Raw genomic sequence first — 8399 nt, forward strand, 5'->3', positions numbered from 1 at the left:
ACTCATTCTCGCACCTGGATATGTGAGCCAATAGTTCTGAAGTGGGGGTGAGGGGAGAACAGGGAGAATTTCGAAGAGGAGAGCTGATTTTCCTCTCGTTTAGAGTTACAAGCAGCGAGAGTTCTGCGAAACTTAACCGGGAAGAGTACGCCCCAGATGAAGTACTGGAACGAGTATGACTTAAAAAAAAAAAAAAATGAGATGAGTAGCGCTAGTAGCTAACATACAGGGAGGTTTTTCTGTATTTCTTACGTTTCTTTAATCCTGAAGATTTGTACTCTCATTTATCCCCCTCTTAGAAGAAAAAATATACCCGTAATAACCCCTGTCATACATTTAGAGGGGAAGATATGAGATCAGCTCACGGAGCCTGACTTCAAAATGTGCATATTTAACATCATGTCTCATTGCCCTATTTATCATTAAAGATATTCATATAAGCAGACGCTATTTGTTCAGTTTAGTAGATTGGCAAACTTTTGAATTTGCCAATGCCGTGTGCTGACAAGATGCTGTTAAATGCTGATAGAATGTCATTTGAGCAACCTTTGGGGGATGGGGGGGGGATTTGACAATTCCAAAGGTTTAGGGTTTTGATTCAGCAATTTCACTTTTAGGAAATTATCCCACAGGGTTTTTTTTTTGCACCAATTGCAAATGATTTACCTATAATGATGTTTATTCCAGACTTGTGTGTGATAACAAAAAAAATCTAATTGCACATACATAGAGGTACTTAAATTACATTTTAATACAATGGAATATTATTTAAATCTTACCAAAAAAGTAGATATAAATGTGCAGACATAGAAATATCTCCAAAATGTGTGGAGTAAAAAAAAAAAGCCAGTTCCAGAATTGGATATATCTGTTTGTCTATCATCTGTATCTGGAGAAAGAATGATCCAATTTGTGTGAAAACAAGTCTGTGTGCATGTGCACACACGTGTATATAATGCCTCAATAACTAATAGAACTAGAGAAGCACTGTGCCTAAACATTTTGAGTTTAGGGATGAAAACCACAGGAGAAAATGGTACAAAGGGCTTTGAACAGTGCTTGGCATAAAGTAAGCTCTACATAAATGTTAAGTATTGTTGCTGTTAATGGTTTTCCTACCTCTCTCACTCTTCCCCTTAGTCTCTTTCGCAGACTCCTCCCCTTCTAACAGACTCTATAATTTTAGAGTTCCACAAATTTTGGCCAGTGGGGAGGACCTTATCTTGTCTGTTCCCCTGACTCTAAATAACATCTGTGTATTGATAACTCCCAAAATGAAATCCAAGCTCTGACCTAACTCCAGAACGTCAGACTCATATGTCTACCTGTTGACTTGACATCTCTCTTTGAGTGACTCACACATATTATAAATTTTAAATGCACACAAAGGAACTCTTGATTTCATCCCTCCATTAAACTTACTCATATCTTTCCATGTCAATAAATGGCACCATTATCAAGTCCAAAAAAGGTCAGCCTTCACTCATCTCTGTCTTTCACCTCCTGTATCTGAACCAATAAGTCTTATTTTTTACCTGCAAATATGTCTTAAATATGTCTGTTTCTTTCCTGCTTTACTGCTTCCTCTCTCCCCAAACACCATAATCCTTCTCTGGGACTACTGCAGTAGTCTTCACATCTCTGTTCCATTTTTGCTCCTTAGAATCTTTTCACACAGTTGCCAAATATATATACATATACACACATATATATACATATGTATGTACACCTATATATGCTCATGTAACATCCCTGTTAAGTCAATCATATGCTTTCAAGACAAATAACCAAAACTCCAGCTAACAAAGACTGAAGCCATAAGGAGAGTTATTTACTATTTAACAAAAAGATGAAGCTAGATGGTCCCAAGTTTGGTTTAGCAGTTTGGCAATGTCATCAAGTTATTTCTATCCTTTCCATCATCCTAAGTTTGCTGACTTTGCTTTTCAGGCTTTTCATAGTTGCATGGTGACTACCTTAGATCTGGGTATCATATCAAAACATGACAATAGCTGAAGCAAAAGGGAGAGGAATTAAAGACAGCTTTGTTCACTTTTAGGTCTCATATCAGACATAAATATGATCCTTAGTGACTTCCCTTATATTTCATGAATCAGAACTGGCTTAAATAAATTATGATTCATTCACGGGAGCTATATGCATTGCCACCCCAGTAAAACTGGGTTTTCAATAGTAAGGAAAAAGAGTTTATGGCCAATAGGTAGGCAATCTTTAAATGTCTTGATAGCAGTCATGCATTTCCTTTTAGATCTTAGCTCAAATGTACATACCCTTAGACAGGCTGATCTGTTGTTTACTAGGTCTAAATTAGATTCTTATTTCCCTGTCCAACCTATAATCTTCGATCTCAATTTCCTGGGCATTTCCTTCCTAACACTTTTCATATTATCTAATTTATTCACATACTTATAGTATTTCTTCCTTCACTAGAATGTAAGGTTCATAAGGTACATCTTTTATACCTCATGGGTACAGAATAGCACATAGTAAGTACTCAGTAAATATGTATTGAATGGTTTAGTAGAGAGAAAAAGAATAGTGTTGGATTAAATAAAGATAGGAGAGAGGGTGAAAGGAAATGGAAGGCGGTTTATTTTGGTAGGAGGGTGGACATAATGATATCTGAAGTAGCCTCATTTTAGCTATTGCTGACTCTGGAGCCTAAATACTGCTGCCCAGGTACAGTGGGTACTTTTTTTTAAAATAAGTCTTGGAACTAAATCATACTCTTTTCTACTTATACTGGGTAATAAACATAATTTCTTAGAAATTGCTTTGGTAATAATTATTCTATGGTCATAATTTACTACTGTCATGTTCATAGAATTGGCCAGCTGAAAAGCAAAGAAAGGAGCAAATTAGTTTTCCCTGAGTAGAAATTACTTTAAAATGGAAGGATATGGACTGTATAGTCCAGAATACCCAAGGCCACTCCTTATGGAAGGGTTTGTGTGGTATCATAAAGTAAGCATTGAGTCTACAAGTGTCAATGAAGTGAAGCCAAAAAGTTTTATGTGAGCCTGACTCATGAATTTTTTAAAATTTATTTATTTATGTATATAAGAACTGGGGTAAAGGCCAGAGGTATGGAGGGTGAAAGGATTCACCAGAGACAGAGTGGGGAGCAGAACAGGCAGACTGACTGAAATACACTGCTGAGGGAAGCAGCAGGCGAGTCAGGAGAGATCTGCTGCACTATGTGGGTAGCTCCCTGGCTAGATATCGAACTCTTGCTGCAGTGGCTGAGGATAGCTTCATAGGCTGCAAGTTAACCCCTTGCGCCACCAGGGAGGCCCCCTGACTCATGAATTCTAATAAAGTCTGTGAAATAGCTTCCATATGTGTCTCCAGATCACGGATGACTTTAAGATTGTTAAAAACTGTTCAATTGCAATTTAATTCTTTCCCTGAAAGCATTCTGATATTTGGAGAAATCACTCCAGAAGTATGTATTCTTAAAGAAATACTCAAATTGTCAGCTCCTGTTATGTACATTTATGCAGAGGCCACTATTTGTAAAATATGGTTTTCTTTTTTCCTTAAGTGGGTTTCCCACTGAATTACTTGTAAAATATTACATATCACAACACACAATAATTTTCCTATCTGTATTCGAGGCGAACACACCCATCATATTTTCTCTTTCAGTGTATGTATGACTTCTACTGAAGGAAATTTTATAGTGATGCCGCTAAGAATCTTCTTTATGGGCTATTTTAGTACAGAAGGAGTTCCATCTGATATGATTACTTTTCTTATTTAACTATATGTTAAATATTTTTAAATTATTTTTATATTTTAAATACATGAAAACCTGGTTTGACTAACTCTACTCCTTCCAGACTAATGAAAGCTAGAGGCTCACTCTTTTCAGAGAAGTGCATATGTGCATGTACAGGAAAGGTTGCTTGTCATTTCAGGGACTTCAGGACTTCTGGGACAACTGGAGACCATAAGAAAAGAAACCCTGCACTGGAGACATAAGTAGCAAACATACTGGCATGGATATTTTCCTGGCATGCAGTATCTAGGATGCAGTCACAAAAGATCAAAAAGCCAGCTCCTGATCCTTCCTATCTTTCCAGATGATTCCTTTCTATTGTTTTATGATTTCTACTTGTCTTGTTTTCCTTTTGGACTAGATATTGCAAATACTTGGCAAAAATATTCAAAAGTACCTAAGGATAATCAATGAAAAGTAAGTTTCTTTTCTATCTCTTTATCCCAGGTTTCCTTCCCAGGGCCATCAACTACACAGTTATCAGTGTATCCTTTCAGGAGTATTTTAAGCACATATGTACTTATATTCCTATCTCTTGTGAATGGCAGCATATTTTACATTGTTTTTGTTCCATACTTACTTCCTCCCTTTCATCCTCTCCCCACCCTTTAGTCTTATATTTTACAGAGTATTTACTGGTAGTACTTAAAGCTCCAGTTTTTTCCTTTTCCATGCCACATAGTATTCCACCTTGAGGTTTAACTATAATTGACTTAGTCTGACTCTAATTAATTAATTAGGGGTGGTTTCCAGTATTTATTTTAAGTACAAGTTGTGCTGCAATGTGTGTTTTGATGTACATCTTAAAGTATACCCATATATACATCTATTTCTAGCAGTGGAATTGCCGAGTCAAATGAAAATTTTTAAGACATTAACAAATTGCTCCTCAGAGAAGTTACCTGTGTTGGGCAGAATAATGGCCTCCAAGTTACCTACATCATAATCTCTGGAACCTATGAAGATGTTATCTTCTGTGGCAAAGGGGAGGTAACATTGCAGATGGAATTAAAGTTATTAGCCAGCTGACATTAGAGTAGGGACAATTATCCTGGATTATCTGTGTGGGTTCAATGTAATCACAAACGTCCTTGAAAATTGAAATGAGAATCAGAGAGATGGCTGCATAAGGCTTACTTCACTGTTGCTGGTTTTGAAGATGGAGGAAGGGAGCAATGTACCAAGCAATGCAGGCGGTGCCCAGAAACTGGAAAAACAAAGAAAAGGAAAGGCAAGGAAAGTAACTCTGCTGATACTTTGCTTTTAGCCCAGTGAGAACTGATCCATAAAACTCTATAACATAATAAATTTGTCTTAAGTCATTAAGTTTGTAGCAATTTGCTAAGTAGCCACAGAAAATCAATACATTAGGTATATTTACACTCCTACCAACAATGTGTGATTGTGCTTTCCCACAACCCTTCCTCCTTTTTCTTATAGTTTCCTTCCCTCACATGGTTATTTCTCCCTACATCATTTGAAAAGTTTGCAACTTAAGGTCCTATAATTAATTTTTTTAGTTAAAGGGAAAAATCTCAGTCATAATTATCTGTCATACTTTGGTTCTTTGCTCATTAACTTTTTGGAAAATTCCCATTTGGGGCATGTGCCATTTTCTTAACAGTGGCCAAGATTTGAACAGGATGTGCTGATGTGTTATTTCTGCAATGCTAATATCACTACTGAGCCTGCTGCACTGCAGGAACACTTTGGAATCAGAAGTAGCTCAGCGGGATGTTTTTTTCTGCCACCTACACAGCCAATAGAGCCAATTTTCGGAAGTAATGACAATCCATCAAATCCTTGAATGACTTTGACTGGCCTACCAAGGAGACAGCCACCTCAGTGATGAACTACTTTGCAAAGTGGGGCAGAGGTTTTGTGTAGCAACTTTCACATCTTCAAGGCATCAGAGAACCTCAGGTGACCCTGGTGGGGGAAATTAACAGAGTGTAAATATTTCCTGTCAACTCATTCAATACCTCCATGGCAGACTAGCAGAAATAGCTGTGCCTGGTCCTTTCTCACTCTGCTTATTTAGTCTGTCATTATGTGTAGGACTCCCCTTACCTATGCACAGTAAATCCTCTAGAAGTGGCTTGACCATGTCTGCATTTAACATCTATTCAAAGATATTTATTGAGCATCTGCTATGCTAGGTATTTAGGATAAACTCTTAGCTATGCAGAGTTTACAACTTTGGAGAAACATAGTAATCAACAGTCACAGGAAGGAAAGTAAAACTGTTACTGTGGCAGTTGCTACAAAGAAGAGATAAATATATTTGTAATATATTCCACTATGTTAGAGCAGAAAAGACACCATGGTGGAATATGTAAATCTGTGTACATGTGTTAATCCACACTTACATTGGATGGCACCCTAGATAAAGGGTATAGAGTAAGGAAAGGAAAGGGCCTAGAAACATTATACTTAGCCTGGTAAAGGATAAACATCTACAGAGAAAGAATGACCAGAGAGTAGGAGGGAAACAGGAAAAGGTTTGTTCCAGGGTACCCTAGGAACCAAGCAAGGAGAATCCATTTTCTTTTTCTTTTTTTGATATATTTTTTAGAGATTTATTTATTTATACAAAAACTGGGGTACAGGTCAGAGGCACGGGAGGGTGAGAGAATTCACCAGAGACAGAGCGGGGAGCAGAACAGGCAGATGGACCAAAGACACTGCTGAGAGGAGCAGCGGGCGAGGTAGGAGAATTTCTGCTGCGCCATGTGGGTCTCCCTGGCCGGCCGGGAATCGAACCTATACTGCAGAGGCTGTAGACAGCTTCACAGCATGGCACTCAACCCTCTGCGCCACTGGGGAGGCCTGAGAATCCATTTTAATCAATGAGAATTTAGTTCAGCAGAGACAGTCCAGTTAAGGCCAAAAGAACACAGGATGGGACATGGTGTCTTTGGGGATCAATTCAATGTCTATGCTGAAAGGGCAGTAATGGGGTAGGGCACACCTTGATGCAAATGTGGTTGCTACCCTTTAGTTGAATGACCTTGGGCAAAAGGCATTCTAGCCTCAGATTCTGCATCTGTAAAATAGGAATAATAATATCTCCCTTGAAGGGTTATTTTGGGATGAAATGAATTAGCCATGCAATGTGCCTAGCACTTTGCAGGTGCTCAACAAAGATTTTTTCCCTTCTATTACCTATCTGGCCACTTATTTATTCATCTGCTCTTGTTGTCACTCCTCCTGATGTCTTAGCATTTGTATTGGTGACTTACTCTCTGCCTGTATATCCCTGTACTAGTCTGGGTGCCAGCAAGCTGTTGTGAGCTGACAAATCTGTGCTCCATATATTGTAAGGAAACAAGTGCCCTACTACCTCTTGATATTTAGGCGGAACAACAGGGATTGGACAAGGACACAATATAACTTCATTATATGGATACTGAATTTTTTTCCTTCAGGGAAAGAAACTCCAATTACCAAAATGAATACCTAATCCTTGTCTCAAGATATCTTTCTTCATTTTCATTTCTGCAATTGTATGACTTTTCAGTGCAAGATATTAGTAATAAATGACTCATCACAATTTAAGATTTTTTTTTCAAGAGACAACATTGGCCCTTGCACATTTTTCTGATTGGCCAGTAGCAGTCACTCCCTCCTCCCTTAATTTTTGTCTATCATGTACAGTGAATGGTGGAAAACAAAGCAATTTCTACGATGTGTAAAGAACTCTTGCTCTCCCTGCCACTTTTCACCTTTTTACAGAGAAACTGGCTTTGGCAAGAACAGGTAATTACACTTTGGCAGATAATGCAATTCAGTCCTTGCCTTAGGTTAATTCACCCCAGAAAAGAGAGACCGATAAATATTTCTATGGTGGCTAACAACAGATAGCAAACTTAAACCTCTTTAAGAATCATTCCAATATTTCTAATTAGCACACGTAATTTCTTAATAGATGGTGTCAATGGTTTCTGAATCAAACACGAGGACACAACATTTCAGACGTAACCTAAAGTACCTTTAGGGACAAGAGAGTATTTTAATTGGAATTTTACAGAAATTCCAATGTTTGGGTTTGCAAAGCTACTAAAAATAGTTCGCAAAGCCCTTAAATGATGACGGAGCTAAGATCACATCCCAGTTTTAGAAAGGACGCTGTAAACATTTTAACATGATGACCGGGGCTATAAAGAGAGGTGATGGAATGCAAAGTAAAGTAGGGTTGTCAGCTTCTCCCAAACCCGCCACCACGCCAGTACAGGACTAACCTCTCTCGCCAAACGCACAATCTGGGAAGCCGACCTTGTGACCACGCAGTCCAGGCTTTGGGCGCGCGCCTGCGCCGGGGCCTAGCTTGAGTTCCAGGATGGAAGGTGGCGCGTTTGAGTGTCCATGGCAACGGGACGCTTTTGCCTTCTGGAAACCTGCGCTCCAGCTCCGGTTGTGTGAGACCCATCCCGGTGGGAGGGTCTTGGACTAGGGGTGGGGGATGAATAGGGGGTGGGGGCAGGGAAAACTGCTGGGAAATTTTGCGCTAGAGAGTGAAGTACACTAAGAAAAATCGGCCTGAGGCTAGGCACAAAAGGATCATTTCATTTCAATACTGTCGTCAACGCAGGAAACG

This window comes from Talpa europaea (genome assembly GCF_964194135.1).
Source record: "Talpa europaea genome assembly, chromosome: 7".
Lineage (NCBI taxonomy): Eukaryota > Metazoa > Chordata > Mammalia > Eulipotyphla > Talpidae > Talpa > Talpa europaea.